Here is a 21,901-nt window from a genome sequence, read left to right as displayed (position 1 = left end):
AGACTCCATAAAGTCTGGTACCTGAGGTTTGATTAAACACTATCACAGAGTATATTCAGATCATATCTGTCTTGTCATGGAAAGCATGAGATTGTATTTTCTGCAAGAATCACTTGGAGAGCCTATTAAAATGCACCTTCTAGAATCCCACTCCCTGATGTTGATTTAGTATGTTTGATACAGGACCGAGAAGTACATATTTAATAAACTCATAAGGGTGGTATCATATGGATTGACTTCAGGCCATACTCTGGAAAATAATACTCTAAGTCAGATGAAATTTAACAGCTAATCCTGTCAACAGAAAAGTGCTCTTAACAGATTACTTGACACCTGATAGAGGCTTGGGAAATATGGAACAAAACAAATCAAACTTCCCATCATGTATACATTATCAATGTTTTGATGCAACTGCTCATTCTGTAGGTCATAGTGAAACAGCATCAGTGTAATGTGCTCATACTAAAAACTTAATCCAAAAATACGGCAGTGCACTTATGTTCATCAGTGTAGATTTACAAACGATGGGGTCTCAATTAAAAATATCCCCTTTCCTTACCTAAATTCTCAATCACTAGATAAGACAAAAAATAAATAAATAAATAGAGATAAAATGTCATGCGACTTAAACTAGCGGGTAAGTGAATGTTCTTATACCGAACCAGAGAATTAAATAGTCTTACCCAGCACAGTCCTGAGTAGCATTAGACCTTGTAGACCCCCACTGTGGGAGAGCAGATATCACTGCCAAGGTTACCATCATGGCTGAAAGCAAGGGAGAACCTCTGGTCTCTACAGGAAGGTCCTTTCTGAAAATAAAAGAAGAGAGCAGCTAAGAAGCACATATTCAGTATGATCAGTATGATACCCTCATAGTTACCCATCAAACATCTGCCTGGTTCTCATGGGGAAGATTAATTAAGGAGTTGGAAAGTCCAGAACTGGTATGTTCACAAGCTCCCTTCCCATGGAATAAATGTTAGGAATCCATGAGAAGTGTTTATTGCCCAAAATAGCCTTATGTTAATAACATCTTAATAAGCACTGTATATGCATTTTCACAACTTAGCTTCTGATATTCTTACTGCATGCTAAATGGCCCCAAAACAAAGTGGAACAAAACAGCTGTTTTCTTTTGTTTATGATTTTGCGGATCAGGAATTTGCAGAGGCTCAGCAAAGGGGACATCACGAGGCACTTCAAATGTGCTCACATGTGTATGTTTTCTGTATCTATAGATTCGTAGAACAACTGAACTACGTATATTAGTATACCATAAAATATCCTTGCATAATATGGCATCCTTCAGAAACCACAACCAAAAATGGGGTCCTTAAATACATTTAAACTCATGACTATTTCATTTAACCCATTATAATGCATCTTATCTACATTTAAAATAGTGTATGAAATTTTAACAACATCAGAAAATTTCAGAAATATGTATAATATGTAAGAAAAAGAGTATTTACTTGCTTCAAAAATACTTTCTTAGTATTCATTGTTATTTCAAAATAACATTTTGTTCATTCATCATTTTATTGTTAAAGAAATTTCATATTTTTCACTTTTAGTTACCCATTTATTGAAAATTTCTAGACACTTTTGTGCAATTTAAGTATTATTTATGATTCTCTCTAAAAATATTGATTTACTGGGGCTATCCAGAAATTATTACACTTACAGATTAATACTAGCACTTCATTTTGGAGTCATCTTAAAATACAATTGTTTATAAAAATCAGATATCCCTAGCTTCTTCATTAAATGGATACTATACATACAATCTTAATAATATTTAAATGTTATATAATAAAGTTTAGGACAAAACCAAAGCTACTGTTTTAGAATATAAAACAACCATGAATTGAAAGTTATAAATTGTTTTTTAATTAACAAGTTAAGCAATCTAATTTTTTGTAGTAAAATCTTTATTTAAAAAAAAAAAACCTGCTTCTTTCACAGAGTTGATCTACCAGTTATGTAAGAATAAGTTTCTACAGTGTTTGACAGAGTCCCTGGCATTAATATCTGTCATCTATTTTTAATATTCTTTAGATCATTCCTTCTTATCATTCTTATTAATAAATGTTAGAATATGTAAGATTATAGGTATTGGGAGTCATGCAAAATGTCACACAAGTCAACATTTAATCCTAATTCTGTCACTTTGTCCCTTTGACACTTTGGTGTATCACTCACTATATTACTTCTTATATCTGACCTCAGTTTTTGCATGTCTAAATCAGGATAATAAGATATCCTTGAAAAAAGTTTCTGAAGATGAAATGAAAGTCCCTATAACAATATCCTAGACACAAATCAAACATTTTAAAAGTGTTATTTTCTCTTGTCTGGATATACCCAGTCTTCAGATATTTTATGCATGAAAAAGTGATCATATGGATTCCCTGTTGATGACTGCTGTCACAAAGGAACCAGATAAATAAATTCTCTGAGCATGGTCATATGTTCTGTCTGAATAACACAAGAACAATAGGATGGTGTACCAGCTGTTATAGTTTGTGCTTCCATGATATAACTGTATGTAGAATTTACTATAAAATCACCTCTAGCAACATCAGTTCCAGATCTTCTAACTATGGATCACATTCCTCATGGAAGTTGACAGTGTCCAGCATCTGCATTTGAGTATTCATCTCACTCACTGTATGTCTGATGTCAATCTCTATCCCTGCAGGGAAGCATAGATGACGGCTCAAACTTTCTATCTTGGGTGAAGATAGATTCTAATGCTAAAGAAAGGCTGGTCCTTCTTTTAATGAGACATGAAATGTCACAGATTATTTTCCGCTCTGTCTTCTCTCCCACCCCAAAATTTTCCTCTCTAGGAAGTGATTCATTTTTTGCCTTCTTTTGGGCCCATGTAGACCTCCCACATTACATAGTGATAAATATTGATTCTAAATAGACTCTTTCACATTGTAAGAAAGGCTAAACAGATCATTAAAATGCGAGGGGAAAAAATGCCACACTCCACAAAGCAAAGTTACTTCACAGTGCCTTGTGCATACTTTTTCCAAACTAGGACTTCATAGTCATCTGATAAACCTGGTGTCCTTTAAACATGTTTAAAGAAATATTGTTACTTGTTATTTTAAGAGTAAATGTAAGTAAAGAGATCTACGGGGAGTGATTTTTACTTCTAGAATTCTTACAAAATGGTAAATATAACAGCATGCAAACCTGCCTATATGAATAGAATGTTTTATATAATAATTACAAAGTGCTTATAATTTTGTCTGGGAGATGACATCTCACATGTGCCACTTATCTACTCTTTTAAGATACAGAATCTATAATTATTTTGCTCCTGTTGTACTTGTCCTGCATAGTAAATTATAGGCCTTCCTCTACTAGAAATTAGCCCCACCCTGCATTGAATAAGAAGTATTTGAAATGTGTAGCAATAAGTTATAAATGTCTTAAAGCAGAATTTCTCAAGCTTCAGTCATTTGACAGCTTCCTCACTTTTTCCTTTTTTAAATTTAAATTCAATTAGCCAGCATCTAGTGCATCATTAGTTTCAGATAGAGTGTTCACTGATTCATCAGTTGTATATAACACCCAGTGCTCATCACATCACATGCCCTCCTTAACGCCCATCACCCAGTTACTCATTCCTCCACCCACCTCCCCTCCAGCAACCCTCTGTTTGTTTCCCAGAATCAAGAGTCTCTCATGGTTTGTTTCCCTCTCTGATTTCTTCTCATTCAGTTTTCCCTTCCTACCCCTATGATTCTTTGTTTCTTAAATTCCACATGTGAGTGAAACCATGTAATTGTCATTCTTTGATTGATATCCTCTCTTTTGTAGTCATGTTTCCTGTTATACAGTTTTTTTAAATGAATTAGTTTTCAGTTTATTCTAATCCTGCCCCAAAATACCAGTGGAATCAGTATACTAGTTATACTTTTAAATATCATTAAATAAATATAAAACTATAAAAAATTGTTTTTCAAAGTCATATTAAAGCTAGCATGCAAATTATTCTTTTACATATCTTACTCTATGGGTAATTATTCTTTTACATATTCATTTACAAATTATTCTTTTACATATCTTACTCTATGGGTAGCTCTTATAGCTGTAATTAGCAAATGAATTCAGTTAGCAAATAACTGAAAGAGCTATGTACAGCTATAACATGTACACAGATCGTACTTTTAAAATAACTGCTTTTCAAACATACTTTGAATTATCATGCTACAAAATTTAGTTATGAAATTATGGGCACTGTAGCACATTTAAACATATTCCGATTAGGACAGAAAGCCATTCTCTGCCCTCCTATTGATGGGACCAGGCACTTCCTTCCAGTAAATAAATGTGTTTCATTATTAATGAAAGGCTAAAGAGATTACAGATCATAGTAACAGAAACTCATTTAGTTTCAGTCCTTAATACTAAATGGTCCTTTCAAAATGATGCCAATAAACTCAATACATAAAGCGGAGTGGTTAACCTCAAAAACAATTTCTTCCTATTTTTGCTGGAGTGAAACATCACATTCTAGTCATGGTCTGAGTTTAAAGTAGTTCAAAACTTTGTGATTAAAATAATAGGATTTTCTGTTCTTTTACATTCATTTTGAAAACTGTATCTGTGTCCAGGAGAGCAACCTGATTCTACATTAATTTTCATATTTTAAGTCCATATTGCTTTTTGTTACTTCACGATTTATTTAAAATGAAATTTAAGATTAAAAAATTACTAAGCATGAATAGTTTAACACTTAGCTTTGCACATACATGTACTGAAGCCATAGTTGTACTGAAATGTTTCTTTCTATCATAATAGTGCAGAAATGGTGAACAGTTTTCTCCATGTATTTAGGCACTGTGATCTGGATGATACTTAAAATGCTCTTGCAGACTAAAATACCAGGTCAAAGGGATTTCTGGCAATAATAAAGATAGGCAGTTCTGTCACACAACTACTTGAACAAAAGATGATATTTTAAATTTTATAACAATTTAAATATCTCAGCATATATTTATTATTACATAAATGTATTCATTATTAGATTATTGTTTTATACTTTAGGATATTATTCCTTATTGTCCATGTACAGCTTTGGACCTAAAAAAATTTCCCATTTTAAAAAATGATTTATTTAAATCCCTTTAATGAAAGGCAGAAGGTAACGTTGTGAATGTTTCACATCACATGAAAATCACATGAAATTTTCAGTGTTGAAAATTCTTAGATCTTTTATATTTAAAATATGAAGATTACATTAACCTTTTCTTGTGTTTTTCTTTTTTTTTAACTCTAAGGCAAATATGACTTCTTGAAAAGATAAATTTCATAAAATGTAAGCAGTAAAATAATCTTTAAAGTGATAAGATTTTATATGACTAATGTTTTCTTTATCACTTACCCAAATTCATTTAACAACTATCAACAAATACTACCAAGAGCTGTTATGTTTGCATGAACTATGTTAGGCACAAAGAATGCAGCACTGAAAAAAAAAAAAAAAAAAAACTTTTCTGCTTTATGGTGCAAACAACTTAGGAGAGAAGGAATCAAAGCATACTTAAAATCAGTAGTCTTTTCCTTATGAATATGCAATTTTGAATTATGCAATTTTCACATCCAAAATACCAATTTTGAGTATGTAAGTGAACTTTTACAAGACTACAGATATAGCTTTGGTATATTTTTCTGTGCTATCACAGACCCAGTTTAACTTGTCCTTCTGACTGGTCTGTGTATTCGTGCAGGTTGGAAAGTCTGCTCTCACCAGAATATCTCCACTCAGGTTGCTCCAGGTTGATAAAAATTGCTTGACTCTGATTTAAAAACAAAAGCAAAAAGAAAAATAATGGTAAAATTGGCAGCACCTTTGTATTACAATGAAAAAATAAGATTTTCAATTTCCTTTTCCTCTTTAAATAGAAATTAACAAAATGAGATCAACAAATCCACAAAAGGAGAGACTGTGGAGTTTCAAGTACCAGCAATTTATTATAAACACTCTAGAGAAATGAAAAATTAAAGTATGATGACATATTTATAGCATCATCTTTAAGTATGAAGGACAGTATATAAGTATCTTTTATATATCTTTTAAGTAGCTGTACTTCTGGGCAAATTTTTTACAGCTGATTTTTACTGCTTTTATGATGAATTTTATATATACCTTTAACCAAACCTAGAAGATGCATTTTGGTATGTAGTCATGGGCAATTTTTAGTGTCTGATTCTAAGACCAAAAAACAAACAAACAAACAAATACAAAAACACAGGAACAGAGAGGTCAAGATGAGAAGTACAATGTAAAAAACAAATAGGCAAGTAAAATCAATAAAATGTTTTAGTAAATAATTTAAAGAGCAATGATGATACATTTATTCAAGTATTTTAAAGACATCCATACATATAGTTGAACTAGCCATTTGTGGATAGCCATAATGTGGATAATCATATGACAAATGAGGGGAAGTTATAAAAAGGCAAAGACTTTCCATGAATCAGAGATTACAGATAATGAAATTATTAAATTTTAAATGAGAGAATGCCCAGTCTGTTGAATTTCTCTAGCGTAATTTGCAAAATCATCAGTGTCCAAAAGGAAATCCCTTCATTTGATGTAATACTGCATCAGAGGATCTCAAAGAGCTAACCATAGAGTAAGATAATGTAAAAGAATACTTTGCATAACCCATGGGTTCCTAACCATGTTAGCTTTGGTATTCCCAGTTCATATAAAATGCAGTCTAATGAACTAGTGTTACATAGTTGTTATAACATTGATTCTTTATTGCAATTCTGAGATTTGCCATTTACCTGCTCTCTCATATCAGGTGAATTGCCGTATTTTTCAAAGGTACAGCTCCATTGCTTATACAGTAAGTCCCCATCAAACTCTACCATTTCCTTGTTCTATAATCTCTTTATCAATTCAGTAGGTAATCACACATTTTAATATACAGTTTTTATTCCAATGCTAAGTCCTTTTAAAAATTATTTACTAATTTTCAGTTCATGACTTTTTAATCGCTTAGTATAGTGAGGCAGTGTATTTGCAATCTCCTTCTTCTATAAAGCTTTTCCATATAACTCAGTCATAAGGAAAGTTAAGACTACTTTGGTAATATCTTTACATTGGGAAGAAAAAGTCAATTTTTGATTGTAGAGAAGAATGCCAAAGAACATACTCCTGGCACCTGTAGATTTTAATGCCTGTATTTTTTTCCCCTTTGTAGAGATAATGGGCTTATCTGAGGGATTTTGTATTTGAATGACATTTTTAAGGCCTCCTAATGCATTTTTTCATACTAGTGCTCTGAGAGCAATATTATAGGTCCCTGCTGGGCAATAGGTAAAATGGATACTTCTATTCCCTATCTGATGTAGGTGGTAGAATATAATTAGGCAGGTTGGAAATCTTCCTGGATGCTACTGAGCTTGCTGAGAGGTGGGTTTTCAATCATTTACAGCTTCCTGAAATTTCTTTTCCAGCCCACAACTTGAATAACAATTATCAAAGAAGTCAAGTCATAAGTTCAACATATCATTTTAAAAACTACTTTTGAGAAAATTCTGTGAAATATTTTAAAAATAAATATGTCGTTCTTTAAAAAACATGATTTATTAATGAACTAATATTTTTAAATGTGTTATAAGAATTTCCACTTGAAGGAAACTGTCATCAGGTTTGTAAGATGATATAATAGTAGTTCACAATTTTACAGGAATTGTTTTGTGGAAAAGTGCTATTTACACACTGAAAGTGATTTTACCACGGCTTTGTAGCAGAAAGTATTTTTCTTCTGAATACTTTATCCTACATTGACTTCAGTTGATACTTATTTCTTCTTACAAGCAATCTACTGCTATCCCCTGAAAAAATATAAAATCATAGAGCTTATAAAGAAATAATGAAGATGTCAGTGAAAATTAATAGACTTAAAATAATTTTTCTGATATTTGTAACTTTGGTATTTTCTGAATAATATTAACTAAAGTCAAGAAACAAGATGAAGCAAATTGGAATGAAGGTAACAGCTATGTAGTCATTTGGGTGCAATTTAAAATAATCCATATAAAAAATAAATTCAAGTTCCTATTTAATAGATACACCATATCTGTGAAAATATTTAAACAAACATCTAGTAAACAGCTTGCATAAAAATAATACATCTGATGTAATTCATTGTCAACTTTAAGCATGAGACAAAAACAGGTGCACAAAAGAATGTTAGCTACACAATAATTAATGAATAAAATTGAATACATTTTAATGAAAATTATCTTAGCATAGTTATTGCAATGCCTTCATTGCACTTGATTGAGGAGTTAACAGGTAATAAATTTAAATGATACATTAAAAAAAGGTTTTCAATGATAACTCTGTTCTGCCATCTACTGAGCAGTTGTGTTTATGATGGGCATTGGGGGTTGGACAAAAATGTTTTCGATGTAAACCAGCCTTGGCTATCATGATCTATGTTTTGGAGCAACATTATTACTGTTGCTTGGTAATACACAGAAAGATCTTATCTAGCTTTCTAAGTCTCTTATTCTCAAAAGCCAGATTTTTAGATGCATTTTTTTAAAGGTTTTATTTATTTATTTGACAGAGATGACAAGTAGGCAGAGAGGCAGGCAGGGAGAGAGGGGGGGGAAGCAGGCTCCCTGCTGAGCAGAGAGTCGGATGAGGGGCTTGATCCCAAAACCCTGGGATCATGACCTGAGTTGAGGGCAAAGGCTTTAACCCACTAGCCACCCAGGTGCCCCTTTTTAGATGCATATTTAATAGTGCGTCTACATTTAAGAAAAATGTATTTGTGTTCTATCAAATATGTAGAAGCAATGTAATTCTAATATTTGTGGATCCTACAATGTTTTTCCCTCACCTAGACCACCCATTTTGCTCACCATTTTTAATCCCCATACTAAATTTCATTGTCTATTATTATAATTACGACCTCATATGCACTCCTCAATCTTTTGGGGCTTCATGAAATGTTTCTGGCACAACACCACTCATGGTTTAATTAACCTCCACATCTATTCCACAAATGTGTTAGAACATGTGAGCTTACCTGGAGGAGAACAGCCTGTAATCATTCTGAAAGGTCTCTCTTTAAAGTTGTGGCCCATATTCACTGTGTGTTCTCTGGGTTGTGTACCATTCATCCCACATTTTCCTTGTCCATTTTCTTGGCCAGGTTATGCATTTCCTCCATCCTGAAATTTGCAAATTTCCTCTATCCCCAAAGGTTTGTGAATGATCTGCTTTCTATTTTACTAAGAAAATAAACAAAGAAAATTTGAACAAATTCCTACTACTACATCTACACTCATATATAACTGAACCTATATGTTACCCATGAGTGAAATGTGTGGGTTTTTATGTGAATCCTAGTAGTACCCTTTCTAATATGTGATGGATATCAGTCCAGTAATTCAGATCCCTATTCTCAACAATATTTTTTTCAATACCTTATTTATCATTCCCATCACCTTTCAAAAATATTCTTTTTTTTTCTTTTATGGTGTATATATCATATATAACATATATATATATATATTTGATATGTATATCTGTAACATACACACATACCTACTACACATACCCTTCATACATGAGAAAATATGTATGTATATGACATATACACAGTCAGATGATAGGTAGGTAGATAGATAGATAGGCAGGTAGATAGATATCTCACAGCTTCCAGGATGATTCTACATCCTGCCTATTTAAATGAAAAATGTTTAACATTGATCTAATTTTCTTCCTCCAATTATTTCCTGGATACAAACTTTGATCATGTCACTCCAATGACAAGTTTACCAGTAACTTTCATCCTCTTAAATTTAATGGCAAATTATCAATCTTCTTTTTTTAATTTTTTTTTCTGCCTAGTAACAGCAGTGACCCAGTGAAATTATCTCTTTTGCTTAAAGCATGTTCTTTGGCTTTCTGTATGTTCCTTGTTTTTCTTTTGCCATACTCTCACTCCTTTCAGTACTCTTTGATTAGTCTTTGCCTTCTAATTGATCTTTAAGTGATGGAGGACCCCAGTATGGACCCTATTCTTGAATTCCTTTCTCTATGCTTAGCCCCTAGACTTAATCATCTAGTTTCATGGCTTTGATTATCACTTGGATCCCTTAAGCTCTAAATCTCAATCAACGGACCTCTTCACTGAACCTTAGTTTTCTACATCCAATGGTATACCAGACAGCTTCATTTGCATATTAAAAATAGCTTAAACTGAAAGTGCCCCATACAATTCTGTACATTTTCTTCACATTTGCTTCTTCCTCAGTCATCCCACCTCATTAAACAGTGGCTTTTACAGTTATAGAACCGAAATTCTTGGAGCTTTGATTCTTGTCTATTATTATATCCATATTCTTCTTCTTCTCCTCCTCCTCCTCCTCCTCCTCCTCCTCCTCCTCCTTCTTCTTGTTCTTCTTCTTCTTCTTCTTTTTTTGGCAAATTCTTTTAGCCCAATCTCAAGTATGTTCAAAATTTGATCATTTCTTAACACCTACCTATTACTGTTCTGGTCCAAGCCATCATAATTATTTGTCTCGATTATTGCAATAACCTTTTAAGAGGTCTCAGTGCATCCACCATGCCTCCCATCAGTCGCATTAAAATAGCTAGATTGCTCTTCTACCCACTTAAGCCCCTATGCTGCATCACCACTTCCTCATATCAAGGAGATCATATGATAGTTGTCTTTCTCTGCTTGACTTATTTCGCTAAGCATGATACGCTCTAGTTCCATCCATGTTGTCGCAAATGGCAAGATTTCATTTCTTTTGATGGCTGCATAGTATTCCATTGTGTATATATACCACATCTTCTTGATCCATTCATCTGTTGATGGACATCTAGGTTCTTTCCATAGTTTGGCTATTGTGGACATTGCTGCTATAAACATTCGGGTGCACGTGCCCCTTTGGATCACCACATTTGTATCTTTAGGGTAAATACCCAGTAGTGCAATTGCTGGGTCATAGGGCAGTTCTATTTTCAACATTAAAAATTTCCAACACACACACAAATACAGTTAAAAGAGAAGAATCTCAGTATACATTTCATCTGCATTCACCTTCCGCTTTATTATTTACTCTCCTTGTATTTTTTATATATAAAAATATACTTGTCTATATAAAAAAAATAGCTAGATTGCTCCACTTGAAACAACATACATAATATCACTCTTTTGTTCAGAAGCTTCCAGTAGTTTTCTTGTATCATTTGGAAATTCATTCTAGGACCTACAAGGCTCTGTAGGGTAGGCTACTCTTCCAATTTTTGTTATCTCCTTTTTCCTCTTAAATCCCAATTAGTTTCAATCAAGTAAGATTTCATATTCCTCCATCAATCCTTGGATATTGCAAGTTCTTCAGTGGTGTGTCCACTTTATCTACGTAGAACATTAATGTTCTAGGTAAATACATTTTTTGATAAATATGTATCAAAAATATTTTGATACATATTTAAAGTCATAAATGTAGTGTTTTTCTAAAACAATCTAAAAATATGGATCGGACAGGTCTGTGATCAATCTTTACAGGTACGTATATCAATCATTAGATAATGAAAAATTAAGAATATTATCATTAAAGGGAAATCTGGTGGAGCTAAAGACCCAGGAAGCAGAGATGGTCAGGAAAATTATATTACCTTTGCTACAAGACATAAAATTGATGAGGACCAGTTTTCATCAAGCCTCTAATTGTGTGTTGGAATATGCAGGCATAAGAGGAGGTCAAATAATTATACTACAGGGCAGAGTGTTGTAATTTTATGAGAAGGTACTAAAAAGCATACTAATAGTGAGTGAATAGGTAAAGTGCTATCTCAAGGTGCTGATCAAAACAGCCAGCCACATATGTTCTTGTAATACAGGAAGAGATGGGTAAAGCCTCGATAAACCTCCAGCATCTCCTGTACGGTTCACACAGGAAAATTGTGCAATTTAATGGCTTGGTTGTCTCCTACTTCTATACATACTGCACATGGGATCCCCTTAATTATCACCTTTTCTATCATTTGACTCTAAGTATATTTTAATTTACAGATAAACAAAGTATTACTGCTCTAAGCAAAGGATTATATCAAATCATTCGAATGATTGACTTATGGATATGCTACCACTACTTTAGCATTACATGTCTGTATTATTAAAATTTTGTGCCTGTATCATCACAGTTCCAATGACTCCAATGACTCCAATGACTCTAATGATAGATACATTGAACTTCAGAGTTGAATGCGAATGTCCACAGAGTAAATGAACTCTCATGTTTTAGACATAGACTAAGTTCTTAACTGGTTTCGAACTTCGTAACTGAATGTGTTTTCTCTTGCTGCTTTTAGGATTTTTTCCTTATCTCTATATTTTGTAAACTTAACTAAAATATGTCTTGATGTTGGTCCGCTTTTGTCGATTTTGCTGGAATTTCTCTGTGCCTCCTGGATGTGGATATCTGTTTCCTTCCCCAGATCAGGGAAGCTTTCAGCTATAATTTACTCAAATAAACCTTTTGCTCCTTTTCCCCTTTCTTCTTCCTCAGGGCTTCCTATGATACAAATTTTATTATACATTATGGAGTTGCTGAGTTCCCTAAGTCGATATTCGTGATTCAATATTTTTCTTTCTCTCTTCTTTTAGCTTCATTATTTTCCATAATTTTATCTTTTATTTCATGTACTCATTCTTCCACATCTTCCATCCTTATGGTCATTATATCCAGCTGGTTTTACATCTTAGCTATAGCATTTTTTATTTCTGCCTGACTAGTTTTTAGATATTTTATCTCTGAGGTAAGGGACTCCCTGTTGTCCTCTATGCTTTTCTCAAGTGCAGCAGGTATCCTTTGATTATTGTTTTAAATTCTAGATCAGGCATATTACTTATATCTATTTCAGTTAGATCCTTGGCCTGTGACCTTTTCCTGTTCTTTCTTCTGGGATGAATTCCTCGTCTTGGCATTTTGTTTAGGTCTCTGCCTTCTTCTGTGTGTTCAGAAAGCCTGTTACGTTTCCTGCTCCTGAGAGTAATGGCTTTATTAAGAAGGAGTCACATACTGTTGAGGGCCTTGCACTTCAGTGAATGCCTTGGATGTGTGCTGTGGACACTCTTCTGCTGTGCTTTGGCTGCTGTTTCCCTCAGATCAGTCTTCTGGAGAGTTTCTCCTTGTCAGAAGTGGGAGGTGTTTGGACTTTGGCCAGACATGTAATAATACAGACATGTAATGCTAAAGTAGTAGTAGTATATCCGTAAGTCAGTCATTCAAATGATTTGATATAATCCTTTGCTTAGTGAAGTAATACCAGTTTTAACTAGGTGTGTTCTGATCTGCTTGTTATAAAAGAGATTTGATGCTATTTACACTAGAGCTGAAGCTTTGCAGAGCTCTGCGGTCAGTAGATACGGTACGTCTACTCAATGGTGTGAGGAGGGGGTAGTATGAGGGGGGAACACAGTGTGGAGAGAGGGGAGTGTTGTGCTGCTTTTGTGGGGGATGGGCCTGCTGTGCTGGTTCTCAGGCACTCTTGCTCAAGAAAAGCAGAACCCACAGAGCTCAGGGAGCAAGACTTGGGGTAAGCAGTTTAGGCAGCCAGGGTTGGTGTTTCGCTGCTTACTGAGAGGTGGGGGAGAGAAATGGTGTAGCTGACTCTTTTGTCCCCCGAGAGGCAATGCCACCTCTCCCAGATGTGTGTGCTCCAAGAAGGGGGAACCATCTCTCCCATTATGTCCAGGACATTCTCAGAGAGGAGGGCTATCCTCCTCCTCCACGGGAGCACTGCAATGCCCTCAGGCTCCACACCAGCCATGCTGCATACCTCTAAAACTTCAGTCTTGGAGCCTCAGCTCCTCTCATCTTCCCAGTCAGTGGCTTTGAGGAAGAGTTTTCCTTATGTGTTCCTCCCTTCTCTCTCTTTCTCTCTCTCCTCCTCTCTCTGTGATCAGGGCTCACTCTCCTCCATGGCACCTGTGATTTCTCCCCAAAATCACGTCTCTGCACCTCCACAGTGGGACCTCTTCTCTACCTCTAGTTGCGCAGTTTGTTCTGTCAGACCTCAGACCAGGTTCTTGGGTACACAGAATGATTTGTTATTTATCTAACTGTGTTCAAAGGACAAGACAAGCCCAGGGTCCTCATACAACTCTGCCACTTTAGCTCCTACCAGTCAAGTACTTTTTAACTTGTGGTATCAGTCCGATAAAGATGGGGTTGAAATTGGTGTGTTGTGTACGTAAGAATTCTCGTAACTATGACAAAAAGTGGTCCCTAGAGGGTAAATGCACTGCATTTTCTGATGTTCAGTATGGAATTAGTAGCAACTTAAAATATTTGTTGGGGTGCCTGGGGGCTTAGTCGGTTAAAGGTCCAACTCTTTATTTCTGCTCAGGTCATGATCTCAGGGTCCTTGGATCAAACCCCAAGTTGGGCTCCCCGCTCAGTGAGCAGTCTGCTTGTCTCCCTCTGTCTCTGCCCTTCCCCCCATTCTCTCTCTCAATAAAATACTTGTTAAAGCTTCTCTTTTATAATGGATAAAACAGGGCTTGATTTACACTCTGGCTTTAAACAACAAACACAATTTATGACATTATGGGCAGCACATTGATCCCTGAGAGAAGAGAAACAAATGATGTAAGTCCTGTGATTGCTCACGCATAATGTCTGGAGAGAGTTTCCAGGCTACGGCAAAGCGATGAATAGTCTGGTTGTTTCTCTTAGTTGAGGGGACAGTGTTCTGAATTTGAGTGATCCACGTGCTAGAATTCTTAGTATGGAGTACTAGAGAGGAGAGAGCTCTGTGGAGAAGAGAGGAATTTGCACAGAGAGAGGTCCAGAGATCTTCACCATTTCCCCCTAGATTCTTCAATTGAATACCAGTAAGTGTATGTGTGGGAAGAGACTATTCACAGTCATAGAAAGAACCACTGGAACACTGAATAATGTTCCTTTAGTAATGTGACCAGATTAGTCCTGAACTGAAGATTTCTCCCAACTCCCCCAACAAAATTTAAAATTCTCAGAAAAATAAAATTGTTTTCAAGGAATTTAATAGTGTCTCAGAGAAGAGACCACACTTATTTAAAGGAATAAAAGAAAAATAGAGCACTCAGAATCTGACATCCAATAAAAAATTATGAGATATGCAAGATGCACAGTAATATAACCCATAGTTAGGAAAAACAAATCAATCAATAGAAACAGATCCATTAATGACATAGAAGATGATATTAGTAGATAAGAACATTCACATATGTATTTTTTACATATAGTATATATACTGTATAAAAGAAAGCATGAGCATAATAAAGAGAGACAAAGTTATAAACAGATTAAATGACAGTTCTAGAGTTCGAAAAATGTCTGAAGTAAAAAAAATGAGATTAACAGCAGATTAGATATTACAGAAGAAAAGATTAGTGAAATCAGAGAACAGTATAACTTATTCAAATGAATACAGACAGGAGCAGACTAATATGTTCTTTGAGTAGTCTTTTTTTTTTTTTCTTTAAATATGGACTGAAGAAGACTTAAGATAGGGCCCTTATTTTTCCCATTAGATAGAACAAAGAAAAAATGTTCCCCAAATATTTTTGGTTTCTTCATAGTAAAGTGTAAAAAATTCCATTATATAATGAATATCTTGCATGGATTTATATAACAATATATTAATGGAAAAGTATAATGCCTGATTATAGTTAGTGCTTTTTGAAAATATAGTATATAACAGGTACTTTTTTAAGCACTTTGTATAACATCATTGTACTACTCCCTAGTGTTGTGCTTCTTGCTTTTAAAACTTCTTTTATGTCTACATTTTGAGCTGGATTACCATACTTCTTAAACTGGTTATGTAACTGATTATAACATTTCTCATGTATCTAGAACCGAACTTGCATAATCTTATATGATTCTAACCAGACGTGGGAAGAAGCAACAAAGAGTAAAGACTGTGTATTAGATACCTTTTACTGTGATCACTCTAGGAAAGTCAATAACATTTAAATCTCAGTGCCTTTCAGTTAAAGAACTTTATGGATTTTTAAGTAGGTTGAAGCAGCAGGCCATAGACTTGACCTTGGGTTCAGATCTCTACATTGTTGTAACAGTCTATGAAATGGTCTAAAGAAAATTTCCACCTTGAATATGCTGTTTAAAATTTTCTTTGATAAAATATATGATGTAATTAAAAGCAAAGACAAATGATTATAGTAAAATTAAATCTCACGTCTATTGCTCACCTGTAATAGTTACTAATATTATATGATTCCAATTCTAATATTTTTAATATTGTGCTTCATCTGTTTCCAGTGGGCTATCTTTGTGCTAAACAGCAAAACATTTAAATTTTGGATTAAAAAAACATGAAACCAGGTCACCTATGGATTCTTCGTCCATCTATAATCATGGAATCTGTGCATATTAGTGATTACTCACATTACTTCCAGTGCAGTATGATATAATAACATGATATCAATGTTCACAAGTTAAGTTTAGTTATGTGACAGAAGTCGTTGTAATACAACTGAGTATCTTGTAATAAAGGTTGACTAGGAAGGTTTAGAGTATAATATGCCTCATTTTTTCACATCTCTTTTCTGCCTTCTCATGGTTGTGTGACATGAAACTAAATTTTACCTCAATAGAGGATGTAATCTTTAGATCAGAGTTTCTTCTTGGCTTCTTTATTTCTTATTGATTTTTTAATAAGCAGCTCTTACATTTCTTATTTTCCATTATGAAGGATACACAGAAAAAATGGGAACCCAGAAAAGGTAGTGACCATCCTATTTTTCTTGGTTTCTTAACCTTGAAGAAAGCACCAGAATTTTACATAGCTTGAGATCTTGAATCAGTTCTATTTTCTAAGTCCTGAATTTCCATTCTAGCCCATACTTATTTAATTTCATGTGTTCTGAATTTTCTGAACAACCCTGATATTCAATATTTTGTTTTATTATCTTTAGATGAAAATTCCACACATAATTGCACAAAAATATAAGTGTCTTGTCAGACAGAGTAGCCAACAGTTATGTTAGAATTATGGTCAAGCACATTCTCCTTATTTGGATTTACTTTCTTGGAGCTTCAATCACAATGAGTAGCCATAATAAGTAATTGTAATATTACAGACATGGGGTCAGGTTACTTTAAATGACTTTGACTAGTGTAAATTTGAAGGAGGTGGTGCATAATCACTAGAATCTTAAAATTTGAAAACCACTGAATGGTATCATAGAGTTCGTATTAATGTAACACTTACAAGACTGACCCTTGACACCAAAGTCATGGTCTTTGGACAGGAAGGTCATCCTGATGAAGAGCAAAGTCAGGAATACAAAGCAAGCCACCCAAAAATGTAATGGAAATTACAGACAAATTCAATATCCAGAGTTTTATTAATAGCATTATGGATATAATCAAATATAAATCCCATTATTCAGTAATTTAATTATTTATGTGGGAAATGTTTTATCATTTATCAGTAGGAATTTTACTCTCCTATAGAAGTTTTTTCATCCTAATTTTAATTTTGTTCTTTACTGAATATACTACATATTTTTCATTGACAAAATATTATAAATAATTAGGATGCAGTTCATGAGATTGTGAAAAAAGTCCAGCAATAGTAATGCACTGGTGGGTAAAAAGAAGATAGGAGAGCTACTATTTCTTTGTGAGAGTAGAATGCCTTTAGCTATCACAGTGAAATGGATATATATAAACTTATATATTTATGACTTAGATCTGGATATAAGGTATTTTATGTAATTTATTTATCATGTACTAACAAGTCCCAAACTCTAAATATTCACTCATTTAATCTGCACAGCAATACTATATGAATGTTGCATTCTTATACCCATTAGACAGAGAAACTGAAGTACTTCTAAGTTATGTAATTAACTTCAGGTCACAAAGGTTGTAGGTGGCCCTATCAGGATGTAAACTTTCCAGTCTGATTCTGCAGTCTTAACCGCTGTGTTATACTCAAGTTGGCAACACACCCAGGCATTAATATCAAATAAGCAGGTCACATTCTGAAAACCATCATTTTGACAATTGTTAGTTGCAACCCAGCTTATATAATATTTTAAAATTGAAATCTCTGAAAAGTTTATTCTACTTTCACTTTATATCAACATTTCATTCATTAACACTTCAATTTTAAATATCAGTTTTAAAGTAATGAATATATAATATGAAACAGAATGTATGCAAGTTATTAAAATATGGGTATATGTAATAAAATATGAATATATACATACATATGTATAATTCATAAACATAAAGTAGTTTACCAATGATAGAGAATATTTACCGTCTGGGGCTCTGTGAGAGGAACCTAGAAATACTCTTCCTTTTTTCTTTCATCACCACTTCTCATTCAGTCATTTACTAAACACTGTTGATTCTTCCTCAGAACATTTCTAGAATGTATTCACTCCTCTCCATCTCCACTACCACCACCTTTCACCAGCACCTGATCAGTGCACTATGCTTCCATTGGGCCACCCTTTCTCCTCCTGAGTTCCTTCTTCACTCCACAGGGTGAATGATCTCTTCAAAGAGCAAATGCATTTGCCCTGCAGGCCTACAACCTTTCATATCCTTTTCCAGTAGCTTCTAGAACACCTAAATTCCTTCCTTTCTCTTTAATTATGAACAGTTTTATTTACAAATAATTCATAGAAAATGCAATTCATTCATTAAAATGTGCAATAAAATGTATCTTAGTATATTTGCAGAGCTGTGCAATCATCCACAGAATCAATTTTGGAATATTTTCATCATCTCAAAAAGAAATTCCTCCCTTCTTGGCCATCACTTCCAATCTCCTCACACCACCTGCCAGCCCTTGGCAACCACCTATAAACTTCTGTATCCATAGATTTGTCTATTCTGGAAATTTTATATAAATGGAAACAGTCAATATGTACCCTTTGTTGCTAGCTGTTTTCACTTAGCCTAATGTTTTCAAGGTTCATCCATATTGTAGCTTGTGTAAGTACTTAATTTCTTTTTATTGCCATATAATATTCCATTCTATGAATATATCACATTCTATTTATACATGTATTAGTAGATGGACATTGTGATGCTTTAACTTTTTGGTTTTATTAGTAATGCTATTATGGACACTCACGTATAAGGTTTTGTATGCATGTATATCTTTAATTCTTTTGTGAGTATAACTGCTGAGTCATATCATAAATCTGTGTTTAACATTCTGGATAACTGTGAGATTTTTTTTATCCAAAGCACCTGCTCCATTTTTCATTCTCACCACCAGTGGTACATGAAAGTGCCACTTCGGCCACAGCTTCACCAACACTATTACCTGTCTTTTTGATTACAGCAAGCCCAGAGGGTGTGAAGTGGTACTGTGGTTTGGATTAACATTTTTATGGTAGCTAATGACATTGAGCATCTTTTCATGTTCTTACTGGTCTTCCCTTGATCTCTGAAGCTCATTATAGCAGCCTTGTCTCTCTCCAGCCACTTTATCTCTTACCCCTCAACTTTATATTGAATATTCCAGTTCTCAAGAGCTTCTTTCATTGTTTTGAATGTGCCGTTTTCCCTTCTGGGTTAGGCCTATGCAGTTCCCATTTCCTTCCTCCTTTCCTTTCCTTTTTGCTTGAGCAGAGCTGACTTCATGAATGTAGTACGTGCACAGTTGCGTAGAGCCTGACACTCGGAAGGGCCCTGCGTTTGCTTCAATCTGTTGCCTTGAAATTCACAATATGTTTTGGACAAGAGACCCCATATTTTATTTTGGAGTAGGTCCGGCAAATTATGTAGCTGGTCTGATGCCTGACTCCTCATAATTACTTATCCTTCAGGTCTCAGTTTAGACAGAGATACCTGCAAGACATCATCTCCCACCTCTGTAGACTGTCTTCTGTGTGCTGCCCGAACTTCTTTCATACCAGCATGTATTATGATTTTTCATCTCTTTCCTCTAAGCCCTTTGACCTATGAGACTAAAGTCTTTGCCTTTCTGATCCATTGTTCTGTCCTCAGAAACCAACATAGTGTGTATCACAGAGCTTCGATTAGATATGTAGATCAGCCACGCAGTTATGGCTCAGGTGATGGGTCACAGAGGGAAAGTAATTTTGAATATGAACTCCAGGGCCAGACAGCCTCGACGTCCAGTGCTATCATTTGTAAGCTGTGTGGAGTCTGGATATTGAATGTTTCTGTTCCTCAATTTCCTCATCTTTAAAGTGTGAGTAATATTAGTCCAAATCTCATAGTAGTATTATTGGGATCAACTGGGATTAAGTGAAATAATAAATGTAAAACATTTAAAATACCGCCAACTACCATTGTTACCTGCTATCAGTGTTTTATTCAGTTCCTACTTGTTGAGTAAATTATTGACGCTATGTACAGAGAGGAAGAGGGCACTAGAATGTAGGGAAAAATTATGTAACTTAAGAAGTTACATTGTCCAGGGGTGCCTGGGTGGCTCAGTGGATTAAAACCTCTGCCTTCGGCTTAGGTCATGATTCCCAGGGTCCTGGGATCGAACCCCGCATCGGGCTCTCTGCTCCACAGGAGCCTGCTTCCCCCTCTCTCTCTGCCTGCCTCTCTGCCTACTTGTGATTTCTGTCAAATAAATAAATAAAATCTTTAAAAAAAAAAAGAAGAAGAAGAAGTTACATTGTCCATGTTACTCTTCCTTACATGAATTTGCAATGCTAGGAAGAAGGCAGTTGTACAAAAGTTCAGGTTAGGTAATCAAAATAGGAAGAAAATTAAGATGTTGAGAGCAAGCTCAGAGCACAGAGAAATTAATGCTAAGAGTAAGGATAGAAATCTTATAAGGAAAGGAAGAGAATCTTTCTTTTGAAATTTTTTGCAGAAATTATTCAACTTAACACAATGTTAACACAATTTTGAGATGTTAGTTTGGGTGAATTAATGCCAGTAACCTTTGGAAAGTTTATTTAATTAGTGGTTATGCTTTGACATTACTGATAAGTATTTGAAGTTGTATTTAATTTACAGCCAGTAGAGATATAACATCATTACAAAAAAGCAACCAAAATGTATAATCAAGGGGTGCATGTTTTCTGTATGTCTGTATTCGTCTAGGGTTCGGCATGCTGTCTCTGCTTGCCCATCCAACATCAGGGGATCCCATGTGCTCTGACTTTCTTCTCTGTGCCTGCCTGTTTCTCTCAGTTCCTTCATATGACTTCTGGGGGTATAGGCTTGGAATTCTCTAACAAATCTGCTCCTCTTTCACGATTTTCAGGTCATAATACATACCTCAGTTTATCAGGGAACATTCTTCTAACTCTACCCCACCCCTCCACTGACTCACCCCGAAGATGAAACTTTGGTATTCCTACATGGTACTTTTCAGTTTATTTGTATTATTTTTCAAAAATTATTATCTCCTGAACTTTTATTTACCAAAGGGTAAAAATTGTTCAGATTTGCTCAACATGTATCCCCAGTGCCTGTGTGCTTCTTGTAAAATAATTGCACAAGAAAAAAATTGCTGAGCAACTAATTGACAGGATTCACCAATCTCCCAAAAGACCAAAGAGGTCAATGACAACGGTTTGAAGAAAGATGGGGAATACTGTCACCTCAAATGTGTTGTGTCCTACAAGTGGGTTCTAAACTTGGCAGTAAATGTTTAGTCAGGTCAAGTCACAAAAACAACCTATAAACACGATACCTTGTATAATTTCAAATGTCCCACAATTAAAAGGGGCAGCGGAATATTTGTGTTGGAACTAAACTCCAGAAGGTAGTTATCATATAGGTATTTCATCAAGTGATTCTTGGAAGGACAGTAAACTCTATAAATGACCATTTTTTTCAATAAACTCTATAAATAACCATTTTA

The 21,901-nt window shown here is 34.6% G+C and overlaps 1 protein-coding gene across 2 annotated transcripts in view; it reads left to right on the top strand.

Moving 5' to 3' along the window:
* NCAM2 (neural cell adhesion molecule 2) overlaps positions 1-21,901 on the top strand; it is a 513,860-nt gene that overhangs the window by 347,521 nt on the left and 144,438 nt on the right. The gene's annotated exons all lie outside the window — the stretch shown is intronic.

This window comes from Mustela putorius, unplaced genomic scaffold (genome assembly GCF_011764305.1).
Source record: "Mustela putorius furo isolate JIRA1106 unplaced genomic scaffold, ASM1176430v1.1 tig00003834_pilon_pilon_pilon, whole genome shotgun sequence".
In the NCBI taxonomy this organism is placed as follows: domain Eukaryota; kingdom Metazoa; phylum Chordata; class Mammalia; order Carnivora; family Mustelidae; genus Mustela; species Mustela putorius.
Note: the sequence above shows the minus strand (reverse complement) of the source record. Positions and strands in the feature narration are given on the sequence as shown.